Here is a 12,329-nt window from a genome sequence, read left to right on the forward strand (position 1 = left end):
CCCATCGCGGCTCCTGCCCAAAGCGAGCGCTGCTGGAGCCCTTCGGGTGTTTCTTGGTGCAGGGCGAGCAGGAGGCTGGTTGCTCCATCTGTCTGCAGAGCGAGCAGCCTGCAGAGGGGTCTGTGCGCACACAGGGCTCATTTTCACAGCGAGCTCCATCGCTGAGAGCATGGAGAGGCCCTTTGAGAGGTCCCCGACGGTGCCTTGGCGGAGCAGAAGCCATGCCCAGGGGGCAGCGCCCCACGTTTCCATCTCCCCCTGCTCCGCTTGGAGAGCAAAGCCGAACAAAACAAGCAGCACAGGTTGACTTCCCTGCTCGATTCGCTCCCTCCCCCTCCTAAAAAGCCATATGGTGCTTTGTGTATAGGGCGAGTTGCCATGGAGAGCTTGCCTGCAAGCCTCCCAGCACAATGCGCCGCATTAAGCTTCCAAATTCCTGCCCAAAAGAGCCCCAAACCCAACCGAGCTCTGCGGCTCCACCGGCGAGGAGGGACGGGAGGGAGCACACAGCCCACGTCCAAATCCCAGCCGATCCCCTGCTCCCCTTCACTTCCCCTTCCCCACGCCCCTGGCACCACAAAGCAGCCCGAGCTGTACACTGTACGTCGTGTCTTTTTCCCAAATTAATTGCACTAATTGACTTGACCGGAATACTCACGCATTGCTCACGCAGTGTGCCCGACACCTGCACAAAGTGTTGGGTAAATTAATGGGGCAGCATTTTTACCAAGGTAACGAAGCTGGTGTGGAGCATACAGAAGTTGTTGCTGTGGGACGTTTGTTGTACCATCCGGCGAAATTACGGTGAAATAAATAAATAAATGACTAAAAAGATGTAATAAGCAGATTAAAGCTCTGCAGCGCCCCTCTGAAACCTCTTCCCACCCCTGCCTTGATGTTTCCCATTGCCTGACCTATGACTGCCCTAACCCCGCTGCAGATCACCTTCCTGCTCGCTGCATGAGCACAGCCAGGAGATGGGGATGTGCCTTCACTCTGGCCTCCTCCAGCCTGCTGTGAGCCCAGCTCAGAGCAGTCAGCCCCAGCACTTTGTTTTCCCCTACCCATTTGCTTTTCTGCTCTCCCCAGTGCTGCTCCGCTGCCTCTGGGCTCTGCATTAAATCCTGCAACTCCCTCTAGCCTTCAGATGTCCTCGTTCCTCCCTGTGTTTTAAAAATCTTTGTCCTAACACCCTCGTGCAAAGCAAAACGTGGACCATCCCCGAACATATCTGCGCGCTCTCCCGCTGACGGGTGTTTGCTCTCGCCTTTTACGAGGACCACGAGCCAAGGGCAACCTCTGTCTTGCATCTGTCTCACATCTGGAGCCTCTGCCAGCAGCAGAGCCCCAGCCAGGTGGCACAGAGCACGGTGAGCACGGCCAGGGAGCAGGATGGGTCCTGGGCTCTGCGCGGGGCTGGGTGAGCGCTGAGCTCCTGCAGCAGCCGCGCTCTCCGTCATCTCGGTGCTCTTTGGGAAGGCTCGGAGGTGTAACCATAGCCTGGGCTTTTCAAGAAATGCAGCACAGCGTGGAGCTACAGGAAAAGAAGTCACGGGGCGCAGAGGGCTCCTGAAATAGATTCTAAAAACTGCTTTCAAAAGGCAGCATTTCAGTGAAAAGGCACCTTGAGTGAAGAGCTGTGGGTACAGGAGTGACACGCAGGTCAGAAACAGAGCCAGTTTTATCGACTTCATATAGGAACGACCTAGAAAAACAGAGCCTTTCAGAAGTATTTAAGTCATCTGCCAACACACACTGCACATACTGCTGCAAGCCACAGAGCCACAAACTCAAAGCGATTCCAAGAGCCTGGACGACGTGCAGCCAGCAGACCAGAATCAGCCAGCACGGCACTGAGGTGAGGGACCTGCACAGAACAGCCCCCAGAAAGGCAGCCTGGAGTTAGGGTCGCCTTATGAGAGGGCAGCCGACACAGCCTGAGCTCCCTTAGCAGGCACGCTGCTTGAAAACGAGGTGGCAGAGGAGAGGCAGCGAGCACCTAAGCTATGCACGAGCACGCTCCAAACCTGATGCTCATGTGCAAAATGGTAGCTCTGAGCAGAGCCCAAAGCAGCAGAAGCTACTCTGCCCTCCACGTACATCTCCTGCCACCACCAGGAGCACCACCGAAGGCCAGCAGCCTTTCTCAAGGAGAAGCACAGACACCTCCAACCTCATCCCCCCGAGCACGACCTCCCCGCACGAGACTTGGGCGTAAAGCAGCAAATCTGCTTCCCCCGTAGCTCCTCCAGGGCTGAGAGCTCCCACCAAAGGGACACCAATTTCACAACAAAAGTTACATGAAAGGAATAACCAAGCGGCACACTCAGGCCCCCGAGGAAGCAGCACCAGCACTGAGGTTGCTCACACAACCTCACCCCAGCCCCACGCAGCTAACGCGCCTCAGCAGCCCTGCGTTCCTTGGCTGTCGCTGCTCGTGCACGGGGATTTCTCAAACATCCCTTTTGATCCGGCCCTCGGGCTTTGTTTGGACGTACCATCTGAAAACAGAACGGAAAGAATCGGCTTCGTGGCATCCAAGCACAGACCCGGGCAAGAATTCTTCCCGAGGTGGCTTTTCCCAGGTGGGAGTGAGGGCTGTGTCGCTAAAAAGCACATTGCCCACTGGGGCCAGCTGGCCGTGGATGGAGCAGCTTGGAGCCCCCATCCTGCAGAGGCTCCCAAAAGCCACCCGAACTGGAAGATGCTCCTTAAGGCTCACCTCCTTAAGCCCTTCCATGATCCTCCCCCCAAATCTCAACGCTGCCAGAAATTCTCCCCAAAGCGAGCCAAGCGCTGTGCCAGGTGTTGGTGAAGGAGAGCTGCTTGGGTTTGTTTGTTTTTAAAGTGCTTTTGTGCAACCTGGCTTCTGTAAAAACAAACACAAAAAAGGTAAGGGAGGAGGGTTCCATAAGATTTTAAGGTTTTTAATCCTTTTTCCATGCCCCAAGGTGTGGGGCAGGAGCAGGAGCCGCTGCAGACAACCCAGGGGCTGAAGGCAGCCCTCAGGAACCACAGACCCCACAACGCCTGCACCAGCAGGGAGCACCAGCACTTCATTTAATTACCGGGGAGATGAAGTTTTAATAAACCTCATTGGGCCAGTTTTTAAAGGTTTTGGTAACTTTTTAGTGGCTGGAAGAGAATCCACCGCCGTTACTTGCATCCAAGCGCTCTCTCCGGGGGAAGGCAGGCAGTTTAGGAAGACCCCATGGTGGAAGGGCCAGACCTCTTAAATCCAGCGGTGTCACACCTCTTGGATGGATCCAAGGGGCTGAGAGGTTGCAGACGTGATGCTGCCCAGATCCTACCGGCTCACCAGCAGCCTTTCTGGTGGAAGCAGTCACGTTAGTCCTGCCGAGCTCTCCATGATCACCGACTGCAGGAATAAAACTCCAAAACAAAACTGTTTGCAAAGATGAGGGAGCAGAGAAGCAATAGGAGGACTCCAGCCTTTGAGCAGGGGGCACAGCAGCTCTGCCACTCACACCAGGCTTCAACCCCAGACCAGGAGGCACGGACAGAGCCAAGCGGTGCTATCCGAGAAGGAAAAGTCCTAGGTAAGTAATTATCCGCTCATTAATGACACCAGAATGACTGGATTCCTAACGAGGAAGGAATGTGTGTGCCCACAGCTCTGGCTCTCCTCAGCCACAGGCTCCCCGGCCACAGGCGGGCCCAGCAGCAAGATGTGGAGCAGAACAGCACGCTCTTTGCACGGAGATGGGAAATATGATGGAGAAATTCAGATGGCAGATGGATAACGAGAAAAGTCTATTTTCTAACAGAAGCAGCTTTTTTTTTTTTTTATAGTCATCTTCTCCATAGAAGTGAGCGCCGAGAACCTCTCCAGGACTCCATCTCCACGTCTCCAGGACTCCAACAAAACCCTTCTGTTCCCGTACTGACCACCTTCCCAAGCAAACAAGCAGCCCCGCAGCTCTTTCCCTTCTCCTTCGCCAGAGAAAAGCGTTCTTCCTGGCACCAAACACAGGCCGTCCATTTGCAGGTTTGGGTTATGGTCCGAGGGTTTCAGCAGCAGGCACAAATCTGCTTCACTCCACTCCGCCAGGACACGGGGCTGTCCCTGCTAAGCCCCCCCAAGCCCCTTGGGATGGCTGTGCAAGAAGCGTGGCTGTGCAGCAACGCTGCCCCTAGCAAGGGGGTGCACGCACAGGGTGCTGCTTTGGGCTTCTGGTCCTGGATTTTGCATCACAGCTTTGCACTGCTACGAACCAGGGCTCCCTTGGATTTCGTTTCGGTTTGGGACCTGCAGCCCGTGGCAGTGACTGGATGCAGCAAGATTTCTCTGGTGTACGCATCCAAAACATTCATAAAGAAAGAATCCGGAAAATTGCAAGGGATTCCTGGGCAAATCTCTCATCCTCCGGGTCCCTGAGGGCTGCTAAGCGTTAGTGGCAGCACGTTTGAGCAGCTCCCTGCCCTTCCCGTTCCAGAGCTGCGAGCAGGCCTCCGGACACAGCTCCTACAACTCCTGCGCTTCCCCTGAAAGTAGGTCACTGCAGCGTGTCATCTGCCAGGCTGTTTTTGGGAAGACACGCTCCCCGCTAAGGCACGGCGCAGGCCAGCTTCATCCCTGATGTAACCCTTCACCGAGCTGCCAAGGTACAAAAAACAAATGCACATCCCTGATTGCTGACATCAATGAAGAGGAACGCGGGCCAGGGAGCCCTCGGGAGCCAGAAGCGCCCCCTCCCAGCGGCGTCCCAGACCCGGCTCCAGCACAGCTCTGCTCCTGCTGCTGCAGGGAGCTCCGTGCTCGGAGCGAGCCTCGCCGAGCGCCCGAGGCACCAGGCTGGAGAGAAATAACTCTGCAGGTCGTGCTTTTCATCCTGTTTTTCCTGTTCAGAAGTAGATATCCTTCCTCCCAGCCGAAGCAGCTTGAAGGCATCCTTTCTGGCACGATGGTGTTCCAAAGCAGAGGGTGAGCACCAGAAGCACCCAGCACTGACCTCATCTCTCGGCTCCAGAGCTGCTCCCGGGCACGCAGAGCATCCTTGCCCTCCAGCCACACAGCCTGCAGCTCCCTCAGTGGCAGCTATTAAAAATCACACGCAGGGAACGAAAGTAGGTGCTCAAGCAGGTACAGCTTTCCCCTTGTTTCAAGAGGTCTGAGAACAAGGGGGAGGGCAACAGGCATCTGAGGAAGCCCCCTGTGAAGGCAGCCAAGCAGCTGCACACACTGGGCAGCATTTTGGGCTCCTGGGAGAAGACTGGCTCTTCTCCTCAGCATGACGTGGGCTGAGCAAACACCTCAGGGTCACCTGCCCTGGGGCTTTCTCCCCTGTCCTCAACCCATCCAGGAGCAGCCTCCAGGGCTGAGAGCTGGCCCTTACAGCTGCTCAGATCCTCGTGATGAGGAGCTCTGTCTGCCTGGGGACCAGCCTGCCACAGGAGAACATCTCAGTGCCCTGCTGAAATGCCCGATCTCTGCCACTGGCGATGCCCCTGCAGGACAGGGATGGAGAGACCTCAGGCTGCTGCAGCCACGGGGAGCCACTGAGGAGCTCACCTCCATCAGACGAGGATGTGGGCTCCTGATCTGCACCCCTGTGGGCCAGGAGTTAAACTCGACTGATTGCCCTCACAGGTTTCCACCGACAGGCTCAGCAGTCTCCATGGCAAGTGTTCAAGCACCGCTATTTCAAGAGAAAACCAAGTTTGGTTCTTCCAAGAAAGGCTCACTGCAAAGAACAGCAGGGAGATTTTTTTTTTCCCTCCCCTCCCAAGTATACATATACATTTTAATCTGACATTTAAGTCTTCGCTCCTTTCATTGGAGGAATTAACACTTATCTTCATAAACTCCTTATCCCAACAAGCAGCATATGCCAGAGCAGAACGAGATGCGATGCAAAAAAGGCAGAAGATTTAATCAGAGCAATTTTGATTTTATTCTTGCTCATGAATCAATCTTGATTTCCCATTCACGGCAGCCCCTGTTCTCTGAATGGCAGCCGTACACAAAGAGGCATCTGTTCTACCTCCAGCCACCGCACGAGCTGCCTCCCTAACCAGGGACAGCACGACCAGGGTTAGGAACAGGCAACACCGACGGGAAAAGTCTTGACTGCAGCAATGCTGCAGGAATAAAGAGATCAGCAGATCCAAGAAGTAGGAAGCGTTCACGGCAGTGCCAGATCCCCTCCGAGCCATCAAACGTGCACATTCGCTCCCTCCCCATCTGCTAGGTGTCGGTGAAAGCTCTGCTTTTAAAAAGCAAGTGCCTGGAATAGAGAATGGGGCCTGGGCTCCCCGCTGGCAGCAGCGTGCTCCGATGCTAGCAGGGGCCTGTTGCAATGCTGCCATGCCTACTGCCACACAAACGCAGCCTCATAAAATAATCACCGGGTTGGAAGCGTACAAGGGAACGCACGCTTTGGCTTCTGGAATTCTCTCTGTGCAAGGAAAGCTTGTGTTTGGTGGAGCAAAAGCCATCTGCAATGCAGATCCTACAAAGAAAGAAGCTACCCACAAACCGCACAGTGGCTTACGCTGCCAGCCAGCCAGATACCTAACAGGCTGCACACCTTCAGACGCTCTGCGGAGCCAGGGCAGCAGCCAGCCTGGCTCTTTGGAAATTCAGAGGCACCATGTGCTAGCCAGCAGTCCCACACTGGCTCTGAGCACCTCGTGGGCTCCCCGCCGGGATCACCCAGCGCCATCAGGCACAGAGGGGTCCCCGAGATGGCTGGGGCCGTGCCTGCAGGGCCAGGAGCTGGTTTTAATCTGATGTGCAGTTCTCTGGCTGCATGCTTTGAGCTGAAACACTCAGCCTGCATCCAGCAGGAGGGCTGGGTACAGGGTTTTCTTTGGGGGAAGCAATTCCTGGGTGGCCACCCAGCTGCCACACTGACAGTCCCAGGGTGCGGAAAGCTGCCTGCAGAAGCCAGAGCACTCCCGGGGCCGCTCTCAGCAGCCGAGGGTGGTGCAGCCCCTCAAGAACCCGAGGGAACCTGAGGCTGGCCACACTCCTCCTTCACCCCAAGGGTTCCCCCCCCCGAGCTCGTTAGCCCAGCACCGCTGACGACCCCGGCGCTGCCGAGTGTCCCCCGGGCGGTGCCCCAGCGCTTGCAGCAGGCAGGAACTCCGCCGCAGCTTCCAGGTTTGGGTGTTGGCTCCGGCGCGGTATTTTCCATCTTCCCGAATCCAAAGAGCTTTCAGTTCAAGAATTCGAAAAGGGATTTGACTGTTTCCATCCTCAGGCCCTCCCCCAGTGCCTCAGCGCTGTCGGCACAGAGCTCCTTCTGTTCGGGGAGCGGAGCCCGAAGGGATGCAGCGGGGAACCTGCACCGTGGGCCGCGTGGGGTTGGTTTTAAGGCAGGCCTTACAGATGTTTCAGATCACAGCACAGGCGTTAATTACAGGATTTGTCCACCTCTGCTACTGAATTTAAGCGCGTTGGTCTGCTGCAGAGAGACTTTAAAATACCCTACTGGATGCCAAGGGGCCTCTGAAGGAAAAAAATAAACAAAAAAAAAAAAAAAAAAAAAGAAAAACAGGTGTTTGAACTTAAAAGGTTCTTAAATATCCTGACAAAGAAAGGAGCGTTGTGAACACAGCCTTGTTGTTCACATCTGACCCTGCCCACTTCTCGTGTCTGCCAGCCACGCGGCCCTGCAGCAGCTCCTGCCTCAAACGCAGCCCGGAGCTGCTCTGGGCCTGGCACATCGACTTCCAACAACAGGCTCCATCTCGCTGCCATCAGCTCCTTACTCCTTCTTTACTCCTTCCTTACTCCTTCCCAGCAGCTGGCACGCAGCTCCTCGTACCCGGTCCTTACAGAGGAGATCCCTCCCCAGCCCTATGCCTGCAGAGATCAGGCCCATGCCTGCACACAGGCCCAGGGTTTTCGCCCAGCTGCACACTTGGCAGCCGGTCTCATTTCTGCCCTAAACTTGAAGGGGAAAGTCTGAAGAAACCTCTTAGATCACGCACAGTTTTGGGATGCTGCCACCCCTCTCCCCTGCTCCTTCATTCTAGCCACAGCACCGTGTGATTGCCATCACCCTCGGCAGCTCCATGGCCAGGGGAAGCCTGGAAGAGCTAAGGACAGTGAGAAACCCCCAATAACCACACATGTTATGGCAGGTCTCACTTCAGGGATGGACCAAAGTGCTACGATCTACCAGGAAATGCAACAGAGCTCTCTCTGGCTCAAAAAAAAAAAAAGGCCAAGCTAATTAATAAAGCCTTGTTAAAAGGAACTCGGAGCAGCAAGCACAGCCTCTGCTGCCTTTACAAAGGGAAGATCAATATCGACCACCTAAACAGCAGCAACAAACCCTCAAGATCATTTCAACGTGAACAACTGCTCAGCTGGTAAGGCTTGAAGAAACACTCTCTGTGCCCTGTCCCACGTTTTTTCATAGCTGCTCGGTGCTGTGCAACATTAGAGAGCTCTGCTGCTCTTAACCACTGTAATAAATACGTAGCAATCTCTTACCAGGCTAATAAATAGCATCTTAAAAGCTTTGTCCGGATCTGCTTTTTCCATCCAATTAATATAACGCAATACTAGAGCACTGAATTATTGAAGAGAAATACAAGCCGTGGCTTTCACAAACACGCTCTACTCCAGTGGCAATTTATTACAAATTAATAGCGTGCTGCATTGCCTCCTGCACCATGAGAACTGCACTCGGCCGCCCATCAGGCTACAGCAGCCACCAAAGCTCTGGAGCTGCCACGAGACACAAGTCCCAAGCGCACGGGGAAGAGCTGCACACAAATCAGCCCGGGCAGCAGGAGGAGGGATGGATGGCCAACAAAAAGACAAGTTGCTTCTGCTTTTCAGGGCTTTTCTACTCATGAAACGAACCTGGTCTGTACGGGAATAATTGGTCTTTGATTGTATCAGTGCTCAAAAGCACGCCCGGCGTGCCGGGGTGACAACGCGGCGCACGTTCATCCCTGCATGAAAGCAACGCTGAAATTTAAGACAGGCCTGACTGTAAACAGAATTGATTAATGTGCAAATGTGGCGCTTCCAATTTGCACATGTAAAGTTACATCTGCTCGGCACGATGTTTCCAATATTTTTCACACCCTGTCCTTAAAAACGCACTTGCCCCAAAATGAACCTCCAACGCTCGTCTTAGAGATGAATCCCATATTGAAAAAAAGTCTGTGTTTATTTTTTTTTTCCTCCCCTCTTCAGCAAAGCGGTTCAAACACCAGCCAGCCAGAAGATATCAGCATTTCCCCAAGCTATTGCTCTGGGAGCTGTGACAAGCCCCTCAAGAGCAGCATCAGAGCTGCCACAGGCCTGTGTGAAGGTTACCTACCAGGCAGCGAGTTCAAAGCCCCTTTCACGTGCTTCTTGCCAGAAAACCTCTGTACGTGCTGATCCTCCAAACAGCTGGAGGGGAGGTAAATGCATCAGCAGCCGGAGGTTAGCAGATCCGTGCTCTGCAGCACTCAGAGGGGCATCTCCAGCAGCAGGTCAGCCAAGCCACCCCTCTGCCCGGGCAGCAAAACCCCACAGAGCCATAGGGGAGAGCAGACACCAAACCAGAAGGGATTTTCTCTCCCTGGATTTGCTGTTTCCATCACACGTTTAGGAAGGGACTTTCCTGATGAGCAGGACAGCACGCAGCCACCACCACAACTCCTGTGCCACCCTTTTCAACCCTATTACTCAGCACACCCAGCCGCCCCCTCGCTCTCCTCCCAGCACACCAGCCCAGCTCGCTCCTGTTTCACCGCAGAGCCTGGCATCTTCCTGGCCTCACCTGCACCGCGGCACCAGACTCACCTCCATTTCTGATAGCTCTGATCCCCCGATGGAAATCTTCGAAGCTGATGACTCCAAGTCCGCTGGGATCGAGGTACTTGGTTAGGTCCTTCACCTGCCAGGACGAGAGCAGCGTTACCAGAAAGCCCTCTGAGCATCATCCACATGCTCACGTGAGCTCCTAACGAGGGAAACACCTCCTAACGAGTTCTGCCTCCCTACCCTCCTCTCCCACATGACAAAGATTGGGGTTAACGACAGTGGATTTCTTAAACTGACACCAAACTGCAGCAGTTCTCCCTCAAACACAAGTGCTCAGCACAGAGGGGTTAACTGGCACTTGGCTGGCACGGAACCATTGCTTTGTCCTGAAACATCGGTGAGCGCGCTACTTCTTTCAACACAGTCCAGGGATTTTCTGCCAGGGATTTATTTATTCTAATGTTTTTTAAAGAGCTTCTATCATAACTGGGAAAACTCATTAACAGGCTGCCCAGTAGGAGGGCCCAATTAAGAGGATTTGGTGATAATGAACTGCTCCACGCTACAAGTTTAGGCTACGCAGTTGAAACATTACACAATTAGGCGATGGCTGCAGGGGAGGGAGAAGCCCATGGGGTGCGGGCAAGGCAGGCACACCCGGGGAGCAGGGACACTCCCAAGACACACCGAGGGCGATCCCAGCACCTCCAGCAGGGTGGGACACAGTTTGAGGGCAACACTGAAGTCATTCCTCATGGTCCAAACAAAGACTTGAAAAAAGCGCCTTTGGTTCCTTCCTCCCAGGCTGCCACTGCTGCCACTTCTCAAGCTGCTGTGACAGTCAGGCATTTTCCTCTAAAAGAAAAACGCAAATCCTCATTTCAAGAGACCTTCAAATACTTGAGACCCACAGCCACGAGCTGAGGAACAAGCCCAGGATGAAGCAGGCTGTCAGAGGCGCAGAAGGGAGCTGCAGCATCAGCTCCACACTCAGAGGCTGCCCTCGCCCCGCTGGGCGCATTGCCCGGGGTGGAGGCGCAGGAGGGAGCCTCGGGGAGTGCAGCTCCTGGTGCCGGACTCGTTCAGCCCCCACAAGCACAGCCGGGTGCAGAGGGTGATCTCCACCTCAACCTGATCTCAGCAAGGCTGCAGTGAGTGGCTGAGCCTCCCCTCGCACGGCAGGAGGCACACACCTCGCGTCCACGGATGCCTCTCACACCCAAGGGCAAGGGGGACGAAGGAGCGCAGCCGCGGTGCTCGGAGCCTCCTGACTCAGCCACGCATCAGCGGGAGCTTCCTTGCTGGTTGGTTTGCTTCCCTCTGGAAACCCAGCTCTGTTTGCACAGGAGGACGCCCCTGCAGCCCCACCTGCGGCTCTCCGAGCTGAGCTGCGTGGGATGGAGGGGAGGGGAGGCCAAGCCCAGACGCAGGTAGCGCCCAGCATGCTGCTAGCACGGAGGCGATGGTGGGGCTGAGAACCCCAGAGCTCAGCTGTGCCTCCCTGGGGCCATGGGGAGACAAAGTCACTGAGCCCCAGTGCCCACCAGCTCACCCGCCTGCCCCGTCACGGACTGGGGGCGAGGAAACCTGAGCATCTCCTCCGCTCCTGCGGGTGCCTTTTGGGTACGGGCTGAGCTCGTGTGGCTCTCTGAGCTGGGTGAATCAGGCCTCTTGTACCTTAAACAAATGTGTTTTAGGCTAACAAAAACAACTCGGGGAATGCAGCAGTTCCAGTTAAAGCATCTGGAGGTTTCGGGTTCAAAAGCCACAACTTCTAATTTGTTATCCGTGCCTGTAGACACCATCTGGACTTGATGATCCCATACATGAGCACCAGCAGACAGAGCACAAGTGGCCACCGATGCTCAGCATCGCTCAGGGCATGCAGAGGACAAAACCACCAGCAGACCCTGCCTGGTCCACCCACTCTGACCCTGTGCCCATGGCCACGGAGCTGGGGACAGAGGGGCCATCCCTGCCCAGCCCCGTTAGCACCCACGGGCATCCAGCCCTGCCCCTGCGAGGCCCAGCAGCTCGCTGCCTGCTCCCACAGGCTTTCAGCGATTCCACGCCATTCCCTGGTGTTTCACCACCACCTCCCAGTGCCACCACCATGAGACACAGGGAGGTGTGACTGTGATGTCCCCACGGGGTCCCAGCTGTTGCTCCATCCCCTGGACCATTTCCATCGCTGGTTCTGTGCCCCCTCCAGCCCCCCTGCCCCTTTTTGGAGACAGAGACAAGAACCAGGCACAATATTTGAAATGCGGGACCAGCCCGCGGTGCTCCTGGACCCCTGATCCCAAGGGCCACCGTCTCCTTCATGCCTGGGCTGGGACAGCTCCAGCTGTAACCACCCACCCATCTTCTCCATTTCTTCACTTTGCAAACAGGCTGAAAAAACGTCTTATCAGAATGGTTAAAAACCAGAATTACGGCTCCAATAGTAAAGCTAGATTTACTGATCTACAAAAGTCACAGATCTGCTGCTTTCAGCTGAGAGCTGATCTAGGAAGCAGTTAACAGTCCTAGCACTAACTCCTACCTGTCCCTATTAGCTCCACACTACGCCAACATAAACCACAGCCAC

At 55.1% G+C, this 12,329-nt stretch overlaps 1 protein-coding gene across 2 annotated transcripts in view; it reads right to left on the bottom strand.

Moving 5' to 3' along the window:
* Positions 1–9,872, bottom strand: part of LOC309883832 (rab11 family-interacting protein 3-like) — a 47,896-nt gene extending 38,024 nt beyond the window's left edge. Inside the window, exon 1 of one of the 2 annotated variants that reach the window (XM_082772225.1) lies at positions 9,779–9,872. The gene's annotated coding sequence lies outside the window, so the exon portion shown is untranslated. The remainder of the gene's footprint in view (positions 1–9,778) is intronic. The other variant, XM_082772224.1, reaches the window with a different exon arrangement.
* Positions 9,873–12,329: the final 2,457 nt, after the last annotated feature.

Source organism: Aythya marila (genome assembly GCF_965140915.1).
Source record: "Aythya marila genome assembly, chromosome: 15".
Taxonomy (NCBI): domain Eukaryota; kingdom Metazoa; phylum Chordata; class Aves; order Anseriformes; family Anatidae; genus Aythya; species Aythya marila.